The sequence below is a fragment of the Cyprinodon tularosa genome, unplaced genomic scaffold, assembly GCF_016077235.1.
Source record: "Cyprinodon tularosa strain WSP-4 unplaced genomic scaffold, ASM1607723v1 ctg50, whole genome shotgun sequence".
NCBI lineage: Eukaryota > Metazoa > Chordata > Actinopteri > Cyprinodontiformes > Cyprinodontidae > Cyprinodon > Cyprinodon tularosa.
Genome location: NW_024039230.1, coordinates 531,326 through 552,667, shown reverse-complemented (window position 1 = coordinate 552,667; position 21,342 = coordinate 531,326). Strand labels below are relative to the sequence as shown.

At 35.7% G+C, this 21,342-nt stretch overlaps 1 long non-coding RNA gene across 1 annotated transcript; it reads right to left on the bottom strand.

Moving 5' to 3' along the window:
• Positions 1 to 1,226: 1,226 nt before the first annotated feature.
• On the bottom strand, positions 1,227 to 17,625 carry LOC119795124. The gene is made up of 3 exons (XR_005282289.1): positions 17,586 to 17,625; positions 3,178 to 3,280; positions 1,227 to 1,379 (listed from the first exon to the last, which is right to left on the bottom strand). It is a non-coding gene; the product is annotated as an uncharacterized LOC119795124 (long non-coding RNA).
• Positions 17,626 to 21,342: the final 3,717 nt, after the last annotated feature.

Sequence of the window (21,342 nt, the reverse complement as noted above, 5' to 3'; positions counted from 1 at the left end):
CACAGAACTAAAACTAGCATTTAGTTTGATTTTTCTGGACAATCCTCTATCCAGATAGGCCACACAGTTTAAATGGTGTGTAACATTATGCAATGCATAACATTTTTACCTTTTTGTTATCTCCTCAGGACACTAGACTGACATTTCCAATGCCATTTTGGAGATAATATTTTGTTACAGTAAGGAACACAGTTTAGGCCTTGAATTGATAAAGATCACATTATAAAGAACAGTTAGTCTTTACCAACAGAGAGGTCTGTTTGTCTCTCATTGTTTCTAAATGTGAAATCTAGAGTTAAATCACTTTATCTTGTTTTGCAACTTGGATAATAAATACTAACTGTGTAACATGTTTATATATAAAACTGTTTGATAATGATTATTCAATAGAAATGTATGTTTTTGGATGTGTATTTTGAAAAAGAAAGAACCAAAGAAGATTAGATTTCATTTGAGTGGCCCTTAGATCTAGTTAACTCCTAGAGCTTAATCCATTATATAACAAAGGGGCAAAAACATTCATTCATTACTTCAAATTACTTTCCTCCCTATGAGTAGAATTGTCTTTATTGATTTCCTTTATTAAGAGTGGAGAAAATTTCACTTCAATAAGGAACACTATTAGATGTTGAGAAAAGCTTTGGATACTTTAAATACTACATGCAAAGGAAAACTACGAATACACCACAAACAAAGCAGCCACAATGAAATAAGTAAAAGCCAAATACCTGCAGCAAGTAAGGAAGATTCTAAGAGGTTAGCTCACTGACAAAAACAAAGTAAATCAATCAGCTTGTGTAATGTGAGAAGCACAGCAGGCATACACGTTTTTGCATTTTGTGCCCTCATGCTTATGCAATTCACATTCTAATGACCGAACTGTCCAAAAATACTAAGTTAGGACATGCAAATGTGAATACTTGCAACCCACAAAGCCATTAATCAAACCTGAAATAAATTGTGGACATAGTTTGCATCTTTATTTGTCACATTTAAAAGTCAAATGTAAACCTGTTCGCCAAAATTTACTGTTTTGACAAAAACAGTAAATTGAGATAATGACTGCATTTAAACATACCTGGACTATCAGAAACATAATATATTGTCAAAAGAAAAAGCACATCTGGAGCAGTTAGCATCTTTATTACTTATCTTTCTTTAATGACCACTTCAAAACTGCCAGTATCACAAGTACTTTGACCAAACCATTTTTGCAAGCATTATTCTTTGTGGATACAATATATGTAAATCACCAGCAACATGGCCAATTATGCACATGCTTTTTCTTTCAGGAGTCCACAGTCATTTTCACAGTCTTCATTGGATTAGGCTCCATGTGGTTCTGGTGACACCGGTGGTCCAGCTTTTCTTCTCCCTGTCTACATGCAGAGTTATCACTGTCTGGTATCAAAAAGATGAAAGTGTCATTTAAAACCTTTAGGAGTTTAACAGATGTTTCCACTGAGGTGTAGTCAGTTGTGTGCGGGGAAAAGAAGCCTAAAGAGAGACTCCTGGGACTAGAATGATAGTGGAGCATTTCATGCAAGAGGGAACCTTACACAACTCCAGGAACTTGATAAAGATCTGAGTGATGTTAAAGGCAAGTTGGAAAATGCAGGATTTCAGGCAGAAGCGGGAAATATCATCAGGTCCTGGATCCTTCCTGATGTTTTAATGTCAGAGGACCCTTTGACATCTCTCTCAGTGGGCTTTAGAGCAGGTACGGGGTCATTGGTCTCCGTGTGTGGGTGTGTGCTTGTGTGTGTGATTAACTCAAATTGTAAATAAATCATGTTTATTTAAAATAGAATAAACTCATGCTATTTAACGGATTACAGTAATTTACCATTCAAAAAGAAACAAATGTTATATTGTTGGACGGTATATTGTACTAACTGCACATTATAGCAATAACAATTTAAATGGAAATGGTCACTATCTATATCTGTTACATGGATTTTAGTTAAGGATATATTTTGATAGCAGTTTTTTACGGGCAAAGCTGCTGCTGTCCACCGAATGAAGGTCCCTTATATTTTTCTTGTGGAGAAATAAAGCAGCAAGTCTCAATTTATTACCTTAATTAAATATTCATCAGGAGAAAGTCCTATAAGTTGCTAATTATCTTGGGTACCAGAAAAATACCCTTACAGCTAATGAACCCATTTCTTAGGCAGCCTGGATGCAAGTTCAAGTGCTATCAATCAAGTAGGGATTTCTATTCCCTTTAGCTTATTTTGATAACAAAAAAAGAAAAAAATACTTCCTTTGATAGCAGACATTCTGCTCCTCTGATACATTGAGAATGACAGAGCTGTATTAACCTTTCTGTCCTAATTAACGCTCTCTCCTAAGCTATCCAAGTGCTGCAGTTGGGATGTGCTCCACAGCCTAAGCTCCTACCCTATACAATGAGAACAGCTAAAAATAAGAATAGGAAGAATAGGAAGAGAGGGCCTTTTTCCCATAAAATAAATTAGTCTTGCAATATTATAAGAGCTATATTGAGTCAAATAAATCTTTTCTCTATTATGATTAATAATAAAACTTAATTGTTTATTTCAAGCTGGAGTAGTCTGACTTTACATTATTTCCTGTTTCTCAGACCTCTTTCTATTTTTAATGCAGCAAAAAGGTCAGACCCCCAAAGTTTCATTAGATTTGTTTAGCCAATAAAAGTCAAGCCAGATCCCCACAGACTGATTTGTAATAGCTTGTCAATGGTGCAAAAATTGTAGTTGGATTAAGTAAGATTATTTCAATGTACTCCTTTATATTGGTAGACTTTGTACTGCATTTGCAGATTACACATCATATATTGTATAGAAATAACTATAAAAACATTGAAAAAAATCTGTATGTTACCTCACTTAGCAAACAAAGCCACTGGGACAGGATCTTCTATCTTTGAGAGATGAAGGTATCCTATATGTTTTTGCAGATGTTATCCAACTAAAATAACCCTAACCCTGATATTGAGCCTGAAAGATTCCTTCTGATTATTCACACTAACCTCTCTTAGTTCAGACTTGGGGTCAGTTTTAAGAAAAACACCAGCATTTACCTCATTGCAAAAAAAAAAAAAAGGTATTTGTAAGAGGTTTATATTTTACACATGTATTGGAAGTTCGGAGTCTAACTCACAGTCAATATCAAAATATTTTTTATATTGCTTACCTTAAGTAGTATGATTTTAAGAAACCTTTTATTACGTGTTTTGGTTTTACTGGATGATCTTGGTCCATATTTCAGAAAACGAAATGCAGCAGAAATCCTCTGGCTTGAAAAGAAAGAAAATGGAGCCACATGATGACTAAAAGCACAGCAAAATAGGAACAAAAAATGCTACAATTTCCATTCTGGGGTTATGGTTAACACCATTCAATGACAGGGATATTTTACCAGAGTTTGTTATCTGAACTTGGACAGCAGAAAACTTACAAATTGAAGAATTTACAATAGGAATAATTTGGCAATAAGCAAGTGGATGTTAATAGATTGTTTGTAACTTCCTTTTGTAAAGTTATTTTGGAGAAGAATCCCTAAGCCTCCCATTATATAATGTCTAAAGCTCCTCAATTTCCCCTCCCCTTGTTGAACAGAACTGTATGTTACTCTCAACAGCTTTCTAATAGATTTTTTTAATGTAATTAAACTTGAGCCTACAAATCCCCTCGTCATTTTTAAGTAACATAATTACTTCTAAAATTTGGAGGTGTATGCGTTTTTACAGACGAAAGCCATAATCCCCCTCTGACATTAGCATTTGCTAAACTATAAACAACATACAGTAACAGTGGCATGAGCCTGTGTGCATGCCACAATTCTTAAAACAATTTAACTGCTTGTAATGCTTTCAGCCAAGTGTGGGTGTATTAAAGACTGCAGAGTTATTGTGAGCACAGCTTGACAGCTCTTCTTGATTTATTTATTAACCAAGTCATGCAGATGAATCTTGACACTCAGTACGAGTGTTGCTAATACTGTTGCTACCACCAAATTGTTACACGCAGCCTACAGGATCCAGATCTACAACAGACACTAGCAAGGCAGTACTATCAGTACACAATAAGCCAACATTATCTTACCATTAGAGTTTTTGCATGCTCAACAATTGGCATACACTCATTCTTAATGATGTGGTTTAAGAATTGCACTGCAATCCTGAGGCCCTAGAAGACCTTTCTAACCTCTGTATTGTCAGTTGCGTTTTAATGTTGTGGCTCAGTTTTAGTCTGATATGAACAGGGCTTAAGCTAGTGATTTTTAAAATGTATTTATGTTTAATAAATGTGGGAATTCCTTTGGTATTTGTTTGTTTTCTTTACCTAGTACCACAAATGAAACAGGGTCAAAATCCGTTCAGTATCCTTTCAGGAAATGTACATTTTCTCTTCTGTTTTGATAATTTTTTTTAGACTCTTTTCCATCTTCTTGTACCAATTTTGAGTTTGAGAGTAAATCTAAGAGGTAAGTAAAACATTTTAACAATTCTGCATTTATTAGTTTGATATAGTTGTAGAAATATCACAGAAAGTTGACACCCTGGATATTTTCCTTCAAGAATGTCATGAAAAATAGATTCTATGGCTGCAATTAAAGCTTTTTTAAAGTGTTTTTCTTCTTTACCTTACTTAAAGCCAAAGCACAATAGTACAAGCTGTGACAGAGTGGGTTTATTTTGCTACATTATAATACAAGTTGGCACATGTGTAGGCTCTCACAGTCAGCGTGATCTCATTAGAAAATACCTTTTGGTTTGTTGCTCTTGTTTTGGTCATATGTATTGCTTTTGACATGTTCAATTTTTAAAAGACTGTTTAAAAGACAATTCTACAAGAGCCCTTGTGGCTTTACATGATTTTTAGGATTCTTCAGAGGCAGGAAACTCCTCCCATGGGCACATTCAGATGATATATTTCCTGTTGATTTTGGGGCCACCCCTGCAACTGTGAATACCATTAAGATACTGGATAAAGTCCAAATAGTTTTCCCGAAAGGAGATAACTCTAAAGACTATATGACCCCCTTCTTTTTATGTCTGTGGTTGAAGTACATTCTCTGTGTTCATAGTGGCAACATTTTCCATTAAGAAGAACAGCCTGTTTCCTGTGTTTCAAGCCAAAATAGACATAAATCTAATAAATACCAAACTCAGATTTCAACTAAAGATATGTTCACAACTGTGAATGCTCAGAACTACTACTATGCTTTGGTGATTTACTCTAGTGCCACATGGAAACAGAAACTTTGATGGGTTGTTTGAGCTGTAATATGGGTTTTGTAATAAATATTGCCAAAAACATACGTTATAAATCTTCCCAAAGCATATATGGTTGCCATGGTGTATTTCAACTTTAAAAACCTTTGTGAAAAAAATTGTCTTATATTGACAATTCTAATATCTTCGATAATACTACACACCAGTGAGACATTTTTCCTTAAGAGTCTGTCTAGGAAAAAACTCACTGTTTACTACGGTGGCTGAGAAGTGCAAAACACATTTACAATTCAAAAACACATTTGAAGAAACAAAATTATATTTTATGAAACAAATGTATTTTTGGAAAAAAAGTTACAATTTTTAAAAACACATTTACAATTCAAAAACACATCAACAAATAAAAAACAAAATAACATTTGAAGAAACAAAATTATATTTTATGAAACAATTTATTTTTGAAAAAAAAAAATTTTTATTTTTAAAAACACATTTACATTTAAGGAAACAAATTTACATTTTAAATAAGTTAGATTTTAGGTGAGAGAAAGTTTCATTTTAGAGAAAAAAAAATACATTATAGGGAAACAAATTTACATCTAAAAAAAAATTGACCGTTCGGAAACACTTGTACAAGTGCAAAGACAAAACTGCAAGTGGCAAAACACATTTACATAGCCAAAAACAAATTAACAAAAGACGGCTACACGGAAAGGGAATGTCCCAGTGGCCGGATGTGACGTCACGATTACCCTGACTTGTAGTACAAACAGCTCAATCTGTAGTCCTCCTGCTTCACGTGAAAAGTCAGCGGCGATTTTAGATGGAAAGAATTGCACTGAAGCTGTTTTTCTTAAGTTTACGCTAACCGAACAATGTTTTCAGCCAATTTACACCATTTTGTTCTTCATGCGGATGGTCTCTGGAACTTTTACGGGACACGGACCAGGTGGCAGGACCAAGCAGCAGGGCCGGGCGTATTACTGGCCGGAGCCACTATTATTTTGTCATGTAGTTTTTTTATTACTTTTCTTTGGTATTTAATTATTTTTTGGGTATTTTTCCTGCCGTTTTTCGGCAAATGCCTTATTTATAGTTCTTCTAACTAGATTGTTTTATATAGATATATATATATAGGCTATATATTGTGATGTTATCGCTTAATAACCTGTATTAAAATGTATTCTTTATGGGTTTCTTTTTATTGTGATGTTATTGCTTAATAAACTGCATTAAAACTTTTATAATGTCACATTTACTTGATGGAACTTTATCTGCGAATAAGTGGCCTCGGCCGGCAGCAGCCACCATCGGCCTCTCCGATGGCAAGCTCTGCCGGCAGCGGCCACCATCGGCCTCTCCGATGGCAGTCTCTGCCGGCAGCGGCCACCATCGGCCTCTCCGATGGCAAGCTCTGCCGGCAGCGGCCACCATCGGCCTCTCCGATGGCAAGCTCTGCCGGCAGCGGCCACCATCGGCCTCTCCGATGGCAAGCTCTGCCGGCAGCGGCCACCATCGGCCTCTCCGATGGCAGTCTCTGCCGGCAGCGGGCAACAACGGCCACTCCGATGGCAGGCTCTGCCGCAGCCACTTCCACGAATTGAGCTCGGCCCTGCTGCTTGGTCCTGCCACCTTGTACCGTGTCCCGTAAAAGTTCCAGAGACCGTCCGCACGAAGAACAAAATGGTGTAAATTGGCTGAAACTTGCTCCACAATATAGGCAAAACATTGTTCGGTTAGCGTAAACTTAAGAAAAACAGCTTCAGTGCAATTCTTTCCATCTAAAATCGCAGCTGACTTTTCACGTGAAGCAGGAGGACTACAGATTGAGCTGTTTGTACTACAAGTCAGGGTAATCGTGACGTCACATCCGGCCACTGGGACATTCCCTTTCCGTGTAGCCGTCTTTTGTTAATTTGTTTTTGGCTATGTAAATGTGTTTTGCCACTTGCAGTTTTGTCTTTGCACTTGTACAAGTGTTTCCGAACGGTCAATTTTTTTTTAGATGTAAATTTGTTTCCCTATAATGTATTTTTTTTCCTCTAAAATGAAACTTTCTCTCACCTAAAATCTAACTTATTTAAAATGTGAATTTGTTTCCTAAAATGTAAATTTGTTTTTAAAAATTTAAACTTTTTTTTCAAAAATACATTTGTTTCATAAAATATAATTTTGTTTCTTTAAATGTTATTTTGTTTTTTATTTGTTAATGTGTTTTTGAATTGTAAATGTGTTTTTAAAAATTTAAATAAAAAAAAAAAATACATTTGTTTCATAAAATATAATTTTGTTTCTTCAAATGTTATTTTGTTTATTTGTTAATGTAAATTTGTTTGCTAAAATGTAAATGTGTTTTTAAAAATGTAAACTTTTTTTTCAAAAATACATTTGTTTCATAAAATATAATTTTGTTTCTTCAAATGTTATTTTGTTTTTTATTTGTTAATGTGTTTTTGAATTGTAAATGTGTTCTTGCACTTCTCAGCCACCGTAGTTTACAGGGTCAATAAAGAAATATCATTTTGGTTATATTGTAAGCAAGGCAAACACAAGCTTACATTTGATATGGCAAAACAGGGAAGAAAATGTTTCAGGCAAAGAAACTTAAAACAACGCAGTGGCAGGTTTTAAAAAAGGAAATCCACTCAGACACATACACTCTCTACAGAAATAAGGTGAGGATAAACACAACAAACTGAGGTATCAATCAACAGATCAAAAGTGAAATCAGGTATAAAATATTAAATTACCAACATTTAATTACAGTGTGTTGAATCTTAGTCTCACAAGAATGGATTTGTTTTATAAAAAGGACCCATACATCTCTAAAGTAAGACCTCCTCTTGGGAAATCAGATCATAATCTTTTTTTCCTTGCTGAGAGTATAAGCTACTTTACAAGCAACAACCTGCATTAAAAAGAACTTAAATTAAAAAGAAGTCCTGCAAGGTTGTTTTGAGGCTACAGACTGAGGCCCCGTCCACACGAAGTCAAAATGAACACGAAACGCTAATATTTTCCAGAACGTTTGTCGTAAAGACGGAGACGTAAAATAAATGTGATCGTCCACACGAATGCATGAAAACGCTGCAAAATGTATGCCAGGCCTATAAGTGGCGCTGTGGTGCCAAAGCAAAAATAGGCGACGAAATGTTGGGCATGCGCACTAATATTTATACATGGTTGCCCTGCGGGTCCATTTTCGTGGTTCAGTCAGATTCAGGTGCTGAACTATGTCGTCGATATTGCTCTGTTCTTCCTGGAGATATTCCAGAAGAAGAAGATTCTGTTGTAAGCCCGACAGCAGGGTGAGTAGCATTAGCAGCAACCATTCAACACAGTACGGCGCCATTGTTGTTGTGATACTGTGTCGACCATGCGTGTTTAGAGGCGACGCTATGGCGCATGCGTGTAAAAAAAAAAATGCGTTTAGAGCTTAAAGATGGAAACGCGAAAACGGCATTTCAAAATCTTCCCACTCTGAAGGCTGAATAAAAAAAAGATCGTTTACAGACCCCCGAAACACCAGCTTCGTGTGGATGAGAGACTGGTTTGGTGAAAAATTTGTGCGTTTAGGCCAGGGTTTGGCTTCGTGTGGACGGGGCCTGAGATGCACTGTATCAGCCACATGGAGAGGACATCAATAGGTTGTATGACTGACTATATTAACTGCTGTGTAGATAACGTCAACCGTACTAGAACAGAGAAATGTTTTCAAATAATAATAAAAGTAATAATAAACCACTGATCATAAGCAGTGTTGTTTTCGTCAACAATGATAATGACTAAATAATTTTTACGAAAATGAAAACTGACGAGCTAAACATGAATTTTTGACTACGAAAACATGACGACTCATGGGTGTGAGTTTTTGTTGTGTGAGTTTAGGGGTGGGAGTTTAGCGGGTGGTCCATCAGACGTTTAAAATGCATCATTGTGCTGTATGTGCGGTGCACATTCTGTATTAACCACAGATGGACTATGGCAGCAGCAGCGAGAGTAAAAAAGTTATCCAGAAAGCTAAGCTTGTGTGTCTTTGTGTGCTCTTAGCTCTGAGGTTGCACTTAATAAACTTATTTTTCTAATCACATTTTGTCTAATTATCAAGATTTTATTTTATTCAGCTCACAAGAGGTGATAACCTTCTTTAATTAATGCCAAAAAGAATCCCTGAATTATATCCAAATTATATAACTAACAGCTTACTCATTCTTTTTGGACATAGACCCAGATTAAAAGGCACATAGATCTTTGAATATTTGAATATTGAATAATTCTTGTTTCTATCCATGAGAATATTTCAACATTTTAGTTAATATATTGAAATTTTGGTCCGGATTGCCATAGCATTATAAAGCAATTACTGTATGTAGGTTCTCTGTGTGTGTGTTTTTTTTTTATATCAGACCCCTTTGAATTTAAATCTACTTTGACCCCTGAGCAGCAGTGGCCAAGAGGTAATTTTTTACAAATAAAGCAAAAATTGCCGAAGTAGAAAGAGGAATTTTTTTGTTCTTTGCTTTTTTTGAGTAATGAAGATGGATTGATCTGTGTGTATTGCATAATTTACAGTAGATCAGGAAGTATTTGGTTGTGGATAGAAACCTTGAATGTTAAAAACCATTCCTTTATTGTAAATTTTTTCAGCTTGTCCATCTGTGATATTAACCAATATGATGTGAACTAGATCTGTTATTTTAACAACTTTTGTGAGACACTTTTATATAAAGTAGGGCATTAATTCATAAAAAAATGTTTATTTGAATTCTAGAAATCAGTTTTCTGCCCAACAGCAATTATCAACTGCACAACAGCGCTGTATCTCTAGCAATTGTAGTATCTATGCAAGAGCTATGAGTCTGGAAAAGAATCTGGACTAGACTAAAAGCCTTTTTAAGTTTTAGTCAACTAAGACTAAAACTATCACATATCATAATGACTAAATGGGACTAAAACTAATAACAGATTTTGTCATGAAGACTAAAACAACAGTGATTTGAAGCAACTGCTCAACAAGAAAAAACAACTATAAAAAAAGGGAGACAGGGAATAAATGAGGAGTATACTGAAGCATTCAAGGTCAAGATAAGAGAAAGCAAGGAGGCATACAGGAAGAGGCTGGAAAGTCAACCCCAGCAGAACAATATCAGTGATGTGTGGCTAGGGCTGCAAAAGATCACAGGCTTTAAGCAGAAGGATGATCAGATAGTTCAGGAACAAGCTTAGTGCTCATATGTCTTTCATATTTTCATATGAAAAAAAAAAGAGAGAAGATGACTAAGGTGGAAGCATCAACTATCACCAGGATCAAAGACTACCTGACAAATAGACCACAGTTATTCAGACTGAAGGGTCAACTGTCTAATCAAGTAGTTAGCAGCAGAGGATCACCACAGGGAATAGAAGTCTCACTTATTATTTTTTATTTTCATACACCTCTGACTTCTAGTACCAGAGAGAGTTCTGTAATCTGCAGAAATACTCAGATGACTCTGCAATCATTGGGTGGATCAAAAATGGACAAAGAGCTGGTGGACCACTTTGTGGCATGGTAGGAAAATAATCATCTGCTCCTCAATGTCAACAAAACAAGGGAGAGGATTGTAGATTTTAGAAGAAACACCAACATACTGAATCTTGTTCACATCATGGTAATAGAATTTGAGGTGGTGGAGGAGTATAAAAATCTTGACAACAAACTACACTGGTGATGCAACTGTGAAGCCAAATACAAGAATGGAGAAAACAGAGTGTAGTGTCTTCAGTACGAGGCTTCTCCAGATCCAGTCAAAGACAGACTGATACAGAAGATCTTTTCTGCCTACAGGTACAAACCACTACAACTACTTGGGGGAAAATAAACAAACACAGAAAAACAACACCCTTATGATTTACAACAACATTTAATTTCCTTTTGGGATTATTAAAGTATTTTTCAATTTAATTGAATATCAATTGAATCGAATCACCTGTTAAGAAGAGCATTTATTTGGAGAGCAAGCCAAGAGGTCCATGACAACTTGGCAGGAGCTGTGCAAATCCACAGCTCAAGAGACTGTCCTGTAAACATCTCAGTCTCCTGAGTTGTAGATTTGTACTATTGACAGTACAATTATTAACTCTGTACTTCAAAATGAAAGCAATTGCTGAGCAAGAAGCATAAGATGTCCCTGTAAAAGTTTGACAAAAACCATAAAGGAGACAAATGAAAACATAGAAAAATATTTTTTCAGATATGAGAAAAAAGCACCTACATGCAAAAATAATATTTACAGCATGCATGAAAAGGGTTGTCACCTTTTATTATTAAAAACAAGGGGATGGAGGTTGTAGTGGAAGGTTATATTTAAGCAGCTGTTTTTTTTGTGAAAAGGTGAAGGACTGACGCTGGCTGACAGCTTGACACATTCATAGTATTCCTTGTCCTCATCACCACTGAAGCTGTTCGGTCAGGGAATTGCTTCTTTCTGCATACATCTGTGTTTTTTGCTAGCATTTGCTTCTGAGAGGGTGGCGGAGTATCAGGTAGGCAGATATCAATAATATTGATACTAAAATGGTATTGATCCACACTGTCATAGTGAGATTGATACTTTGGTTTCAGGTTTCATGCACTGTTGCTATTATTTTCAAAAATGCAACTGCTACTGTAGGTTCCCACTCTTTCATCAGAAAGAAGAAAAAGGCACTATCCCACCATTGTTTCCATTTGTTATTTTAATAAAGTGGGCACCAATAAAAATTGTCCAAATGCTGGAGAAAGGAGAAACCGCAAAAAAAACATTAAATATCAGAAGTTGGATAATTAAACTTAAATATTATGAAGTATCTATATTGGCTTTGATACAGTATATGGTGTTACTTGCTCTGGATTAACCTGGCATTGGATTAACACCAAAATCAGCAGTGTCAAACACTTCTTGTGTCAGGTATAAAACGTGCGACAGAGAGCAGTGTGCGTTAGTGGTGTCCGACTCAAAGCAACAGTAACAGCAGCACACATGGAATTAAGGAGATCCTGCTTTGATCCTGCCACAACAGTATAGCTGGCCTTAGTATTATCTGTGTTTTACACTTAATTTTTGTCTTAGATTTAGTGAGACAGATGCCAAATAAAGGATGAATCCTGATAGCATATGTATTATCTTTGTAACAATGACCCATTGTTACCTGTATATTGGCCAAAATAGCAGCTAAACACAGTATCTGGTTTTCTACATTGGTTTATTTTTGTTGTTTTGGGTGAAGTGAATTTGTTTGGGTTGTGGTTCTTTGGTTGGCCACATCTTGTTTTAATTTTTGTAAAAAGGTAAATTGATTTCACTTTACAATATTTTGTTTTTGTTTAACTCTTCATAAAAGGGAAATGCATGGGTTAAAGAGTTAAAATATTGTGAAATACTCACCTCTGCTGTTTCACTCTCCAAGCAGGTGCGTATAGGACTGCACCATTGGATAACTGAAGGGGGGGAGGTTGATCTGATGTATGGTGTTTCTATATATTAGGTTTGATTATTTGGTTGGGTTGAATTGAAATATTTGTTTTCTGTATTTATTGGTAAAAGTATTTCTTGATTAGCTGTTCGTTTAAAACAAAATTTCCTTTTCTTCTTGTTATTGTGAAGCTGAACATCCTTTTAAAAATGGTTTCTTCCAATTTAGTTCCTCCTCTATATAAGAAACATGTCTGTGATTGTTGTGGTTTGGTTGATGTCCTGCACCAGAAAAAATTTTTAAGTTTTGTTAGCTGAAACCTCTTCCCCCCAGGGGGATCAAATAAAAGGCATTAAGCACTTTTCAGGTGTTTGTTGTTAGAGTAAATTTTAAAGCTACAGTACGGTAACCTTTCCACATTTTGTCACATTACAGCCATAAACAAATATAATTAATTTGAATATTATGTGAGAGACTACCACAAACTGTGATATAGTTGTTTAGTAGAACAAAAAGTAAACATGATTTAAACATTTTTTGACAAATAAAAAAGCTGAAGACTGTGGTATAGTTCTGTTAATACAGAACTATAGCTGCTCTGTGACAGACTCATATGTTGGTTAAGAGAATACTAGGGGGAAAACAGCTTAATATAGTCCAAGGAAAGCACCAGACAAGTCAGGGATAAGGTTGTGGAAAAGTTTAAAGCGGACTTAAGCTATTAAAAGGTTTAGTTAACTTTTAACATTTTACAGAGCACTGTTCAATCAATCATCTGGGAAGCTGAAAGAGTATGGCTCAGCTGTAAATCCACCAATACAAGGCTGTCCACCTTAGGTTAGTGGCTGAACTGGGAGAGAACTGATCAGAAATGCAGCCATGAGGCCCCTGGTCACTCTGGGTAAACTGCAGAGATCCACTTCTCAAGGGGACTCTTGTCTACAGGACAACACATTCACATGCACTGCACTAATCTGGTCTATATGAGAGAAATACACAAACAAAGCCATTGTAAAAAAAAAAAAAGTGATTATAGAAGTCCCATTTGCAGTTTTAAAGGAAGTCATGTTGAGGTAACTTCATCCACAGCAAACCTGTGGATAAAGGTACTTTGGTCAGAGAAGAACAGGATTTAGCTTTTTGGCAAAAAATGCAAAATGCTATGTGTGGAGGCAAACCAATACCACACTTCAGCCTAAACACACCATAATCCAGTCAAAATCTCAAAAGACAACGTGTTGGATTCTACAAAAGACTTGTAACTGGGTTGGAGGTTTACCTCTAGGAAGAATCAGCTCTGAGGAAGTCAGAGCTGATTTTTTTTTTTGCTTACATAATTGAAACTTAGACTTGGACCGATTTATTTTGTCATTTTGTATACACGAGTGTATACAAAAGGACATTTAGATTAAAACAGCTCTAGACAATTTCACTTTTTGAAGTACAGCCTTGAAAACAGTAATAGATAAAAAAAAAAAAAGTAATTGGAAGTTGAGATGAAGGAGCATGACTATCTGTTGACAACCTGCAAAGAGATGGGGCTTTGCTTCCTTTTCATGGTAAATCAAATTGTTTCAAAAACTAATATAATGATAATTCTACAGGGGTTTATTGTTTTTTTTCGCTTACTTTTTCAAAGCCTGTAGACGTTTGTTGAGGACCATTACTAAAATAACTAAAAGACCAAAATACACACCAGTCGGTTCATAAATAAGGTTGTGAGGTTTTACGTTCTTTTAGGATAGATGATAACCACAACTCTGAACATCTCACAAAACTGAAAAAAGTAGGGCCAAAGGGCAAACTGTGAAGATAATAATATGAGAAGCATCTTACAGGCTCATACCACATCTAGATGAGTTCCAGAGAACTGGAACTAGAGTAAAAGTATCTGATCTAAGGAATAACTTTAGTACTCCATAGTAAGACTCGTTTAAAGTTTACCACAATCCATGCACAAGACACCGCAAATATGGAATTAGATGCCTTGGTCAGATGAAACAAAAACCAAGCCTTTTAGTCTACATGTAAATGGCCGTGTGTTTCAGATAACTAATACTGCACCCAAAACATGACACCCAGTAGCTTGCTCTTGGTATAGTTTTCTTCAGCTCTCAGTGGGACCTTTTGAAGACTATCAAAATATCTAATGCTATCTATAGGGTAATGTTTTAATAATACGTGAAAAAGAAAATTAAAGATATGTATGTTGTTGTGAATTGCATTCTTTCTGATACATAATTTAGGTCTTTTTTTTTTATAAGATTCTTTTAATAAAACTCAAGGAATGTTCTATATATACACAAGACAGACATCTCCTCCTTAAGCTAAGTCACTATCTCATCAAGCCTGCCTGTGCCAGTGCGTGACTTTGCAATCTTACAACATTAAATAACAGGAAGCTGAGTAAATGAGTGGTTTGTGTAAAATAGACAAACACCATTTACAGTCTAAACCAGCATGCTTTTGGATAAAACATACTTTGAGGGCAATAAACATCAGGAAATAAAACAGATCACAGAAAATTCACCTCAGGGTTACAAACTCTTTAGTGATGAAAGTCCTCTTAGTTTAGGCTACACTAACATGTAGGACTACAAAATTAAAGCTAATTTGATTTTTCTTTCTTCTTTATTTACTAAACATTTAAGTTTACAACAGTATAAGGCTGTTTCTCATATGAATTCTTTTTTATGTTATTGAATAAAACTATTCACATACATTGTTACTAAATTAGAGGTCCTTTAGACACAATTCTATAATGCATCTTTAAACAATTTTACATAAACATATGTCATTTTTAAGATGTTAGTATTTGCTTCTTATGGAGAGGCTATTTGTCTGAGGTTTTTGAGCTTAAATATGTTTCTGTTTGTAACCCCTCAGCAAAGGGCAAAAGGAGCTTAAACTTGTGCGGGACAGTTAGGGTGCGATACAGGCTAGAAATAGTAAGACTTACCTCAGTGGTATTTTATTATTAGACTTTTATGTAAGTCATGAATAGTCCATAATGAACACCATGTTCAAACATGAGGGTGCAAATCGGCGTCCTTGGTAGCGGGACACCCAAGACTAGAGATTGATGATCAACTTTGTAATTGCATCGTCTGATCTTCCACCAAATGTCTTGGACACTCGGTTGAAGAGAGAGGCAGAGATGACCATTAATAGCTACCTGAATGGGGACCTAAAGCTGCATTTCAGCTTTAAGGGGATCACATTTCTCAGCCCCCTTTACATCTGGTCTCTGAAAACCTTTTATGTACATCTTTAAGGACAGGATTTCTAGGTGCAGCCAAGCCGGCTTGTTTTGGTTCCCGGTTGATTTTTGTCCCTGCTTTTTGTGGATGATGTATTTCTGCTGACTTCCTCCTTCCAAGACCTACAGCATGTACTGGGAATGAGAACCGGCTGGGATGAGAATCAGGTCCTCCAAGTCCTAGGCCATGATTCCCAAACAGAAAAAGGTGGCTTTTCTACTTCAGGTTGGAGGAGAGTTCCATCCTCAAGCAGAGGGGTTTATGTATTTTAGGGTCCTGTGAATGTGAGTGAGGGCAGAGCGGAGCAGGAGGTCATTACATGGATTGGTGTGGCTGTAGGTATAGTGCAGACACTACACTGGTCTGCTGAGGTAAATGCACATCCTATGTTCTTACCGTCACCTTTGGTCATTAAATTTAGATAATTTATCATCTGTCAAAAATGGGATAATGGGGGGTAGCAAGCTACAGGGGTGGTAAATGAGTTTTCTATTTAAAATGCACCCTGTGCTGATAGGATTTTCTTGATGGCAAATACATTTGTCCAGATTCTATGAAAGGAGAGCTGCACCATCAAAATGGATGCCATCTTTCTGAATCAAACCAGGTTTTCCTCAAACCCTTTCCTGGTTATCAACATAACCCACAGAGGTTTATGTCACCAATGGACAACCCGTCCAGAGATTGCTTTGGTGGAACACTTGCACACCATAGCAACTTAGTGACCTCAGGCAGTGTATGACATGTTGTTTATTTTTCACATTTTAAACAATTTTCTTTAAATTCCTTAAAGCTACAGTGTGTAACTTTTAGCGACATCTAGCGGTCAGACTGTAGACTGCAGCAACATGAACATCTCCCCCCCCACCGCTTCTCCCCCCCAATAGTACGGCGAGCGTTACGGGACAAAATGTCTTCCACGACGTCCGCATCACCTACCTTCTCAAGTGATGAGGTTTGTTTACATAGATAATTTTACAGATAGTATTTCATTAGTCTGTGTAGGGTATAGATTTCATGTAGACTTAAGATAATAAATATACCCGTTATTTTTTCTACATTGTTGTGACGTTTTGGCGATCTCGCAATCGCTAGTTTGTTGGCTCTGCGCTGCCGTAGCGCAAAGATGTCTGCCTCCATGGCTGCGAGAGCCGCTCCTATGTAATTATGAATAACGAATTCTAAGGCAACGCAAATATTAAGGTTAAGAGGCTGAGCTCATAGATGATGATAAAATAACATAGTTATGTATAATATATTACATTTCTGAATGTATATCCCTGTAATTATTACACACTGTAGCTTTATTACCTGTGGTCTAGTTTACAAGGATTTCTTTGTAATCAGATTTGTCTTAAAGGTTTTCTGTTAAGAAATATACTATCAGTTTGAATTTATTTAGTATCTATATTCTGTTCTAAATTCTGGTTATATAAACTCAATTTATGGAAATGTTCTCTGTGACTGATATTGACTAATTATATGGTAAATATTTAATTACACCTAACAAGTACTTGTCAACGTGAAAGGTGAGGTTAGTTGAGGACCCAAATGCTGAGCTGAGAGAGGCAGAGATTAGTTCTTGTAGGTTTACTGAAGTAACTGAGGCAAACATCCAAAAATACAAAAATACTGAGAACCAAAACCAGAAAACATCAGAGCAAACTCACGTGAGGAGCCAGAGATGAGGAAGCAACTAAACAACAAGGAACCAGCACTGAAGAACTGCACAGGGACACTATATATGGGAGACAGAACAAAAACTAGGTTAATCAACTGATACAGAGCAGGTGTGGACAGAAGAGACTAGAAGGGAGCTAGGGGAAAGAAGACAGGCACAAGGGGGGGAAGCAGAGAGTAATTAAAGACTGCTTAAATATAATAAAAAATGGGGGGGGAAAACAAAGATCAACAAAACAGGATTACTGATAACTGAAAACTAAAAACGCAAGGTCCCAAAAGGGGGATGGGTTTAAAGCATGCAGCACAAACACTTAACCAAATCAAAAATAACCCCACCAAGTGCACAGTTAAAGTTAATATTTGTTTCTATCAATTTACAGTAAATATAATTTTTATAATTTTCATATACCGTAATTCATATGACGTTGAACCTCATCTTATTTTATGGCTGCTCTTTTAACTGCCAGTAGAACATTAGATCTGCTTGTTTTCAAGGCTAGAAGTGAATTGGTTTTAACATCTTTACATTTTTTTCTTTGTAGATCATCCACAGCACACCTACTTATTGCATGTATAGAGAAAAAGAAAAAAAAGTAGTAAGTGCAGTTTAAGCCCCTTATATTTGGTATCTGAAAAGATCTGGCTGTATGTGTTTTGTGTGTTAACTGTATACAGAGATGATCTTCATTTAGGTATTCAAAGATTAACATCTCATTTCTCAGGTTGTCTGTGATAGAGGCTAAATATGAAATATTTTACAAGAATATGAAAAAAAAACTAAAAAGGAAAACATTGACAAACTAACAAGTATCTTCTTTATCATCTAAGTTACATGGCGTGCAATGGGTACCTACAGACACAAAGCAGAGCAGAACAGAGCAGTCATTAATGTCCTGGCATGAGACAGAGCAGAATGTTTGTTTGTTTTCTCTTAACCCCGGGTTAATGTCTATATCTCTCCGGATATCTGGGCCATGATTTTCTCGCAGTCCACTTTCTCTCTTCCACACTCCTGTTTCCCCTGTTTTTTTTTTCCTTGCTTTTTACTCCCATTTGAAATCCTGTTTTCACTGGCTCTGTCAAGAAAAGAGTATAGTCCTGATGTTATCACCCCATATGCAGTAGACATCCTCAGAAGATATTTTGGCAGACATTTTTGGGTGTGCATCTAACTGGGTCTGTTTTCAACATAACAGTTTGCTGTTTTAAGTTCTTGGTGTTATACAACACCAAAACTTTCCAAAATGTTCAGTTTACAAGAAAAAAAAAAGTCTACTCTCAATTGACCCTGTTAAACAGTCTAATAATGAACATTCAAGTTAAAAAAAATTACTGATTTGAATGGAATCTGATTATATTATTATTGTTATTATTATATTTGGCAAGGATTCTCCTTTGCAAATATAATATGCCATCTATACTGAATTATTGTAACATATTCTGGTTTGAGAGTGTATCCCTGAGACATGACAGATGATGTAAATTTAGGTGTGTGAGAGGAGACAATGTGCTATGCTATCTGAGCTGTTTTCTTATCTGAGAGATTTATAGCTGGTCACAGCATCTGGTCTTTGAGATTTTATCCACAGATGTTTTTTTCGAGGCACTGAGTGGCACACAGAGGGACATACAGATAACTTGGTTGGTGGATAAGCATATTTGGTAAGATAATTCCTAAGAACAAGGCAACAACATTATTACTCTGTTTTTTTAGAGATGCTGTCAGTCATGTTTGATCTACTGTGCCAGTAGATTCAGTATTAGTGAAGGATAACTTTCTTTGTTATGAAACTAAATTATATCCTCTCATTACTACATACATTTGCCTATTTAAACTTTCTACTGTTTAACTGTTCACTTTTCTTTTTCACTTTTATGTTTTAATACTATTTTTGTACTATTATTGGCCTCCGTATTTGAATTGTGTGTTTGGTTTATACTGTAACATATGATTTGTGTTTTAGATGTTGTATTCTTTTGGGCTTTATTTATTTATGGTATTCTATTTTTTTCCTTTAGGGTAAATTTCATAATTTCTTCTCAGTCTGTGTCCTTTAGTTGTTTGGAGCTCTTTTTTCTTTCCAAAAGTTGCCACTAGTAAATTTGTGTCATCTGGCCCTCGTTCAGTGAGCTGCCTGATAAAAAAAATGTACCTTTCAGTTTCGACAGATACACCTATACAGGTTAACCCTTTTGTAACACGTAATTCCAAATAGATAAACCAACTACCATGTCAATCCAAAGGTAAGCATGAGCTTGAGTATATAATAAACTCATCAATAAAGATAAAACAGTCCACCATAGTAACAGGATATAAATCCTTGAAGTCTCTCCAGTGGAGCTTCAAATATTATTGACAGCATATGGAGATGGTCAACAAATAATTTAATATAAAAAATTATACTGTGTCTGATGTTGCTGCAAAGAAAATACAATTTTAGCACGGCAGTGACCAAGTCAATGTTTCGACAGATACACTTCATTTTCGCTTTTGCTGCATGCATGTACAGTGTGAGGGATTGATGAAGAGTCAATGACAAAATGTAAGCAAAAATCATCACTACAAACTCATTCAGTTTGTAAGTCAATCACTGGATCCAATGAACTGATTTTCCTTGACAGAAGATTTTTAATGAATCTGACTGCATTGTCTCAGTAAAGTGCCTTGCAATTACATGTGTTTTGAATTGGTTCTTTATAACTTAATTTAATTGAATTGAATCAATAGTAATATTGTTAATAAATATTTTAAACTTCACATTTGTGTCTCAGAACTCTTGAGACCTCAGTCTATCTGGTTGTTACAGAATGTGTACACTGTGTTTTTTAAATCATTTCCAAAGCAAACTTGAGTCATCCTGGAAATTCAGTTTGCTTTTAGGGTTTTTTTGACAGTGTTGCACATGTCTTAACAAATGTTAATTACTACGGTAGTTGGTTTAAGTTTAAGTACCAACCACTGACTAATATTGTTTGGTACTTTATACTGTAAAATCCAATGCTAAAGCATTTATATTTAAAATCTATATCTGCACAACAGTGTATATTCAGAATATATTCATAGAAACTTTTAGGAGTCTAAACATTTTTTAGACTCAGCTATTAGGAGTTAAATATTGTATTACAAAGAAGATAAAGTAGATACCAATATGTCTCTTTATAGTATATTACCCAATAGTGAGATAAGTCAAAGAAAATAGAAGCTGCCCTCTGAGATCAGAAAAACATACTGTAGTAAGGTGGACCTGTGTCAGGAATCCAAGAATAATAATCTGGATTTGTGGAAGTTTCCTGGACCAAAGGTTGAAGCTCCACCAAATTGCTGTAAATCATTTAAAAGGCTTGGCTTGAATACCTTAAAGGACATGAAGGTTAACGAAAAGAAATCAAAGGCTGAGTCGGATTCTCATGAAGACTACTGGTCTCAGTTGGGGTTATTTCCTGGAGGTATGATGTTTGACCAAACTCTGAACCCTTACTGTTGAAAAATAACATCAGCTAATGCATTCAATTAAATGAAAGGTACGCATTTAAAGAAAGAGTACAACACATACTATTTAAAGTGAGGAAATTATCAAATGGTTTAATTCTAAAGGTTTTCTTAAAGGTTGAGAGACACACATATATTACACAATTTCTTTCATTTTCCTAGAGCAGTTCTTTTCATCAGGTATGTATTTATTTTGACAATGCCTTTTCTAACCAGATTTATGACAAACTCAAAACTGAAAAAGTTATTTTTAG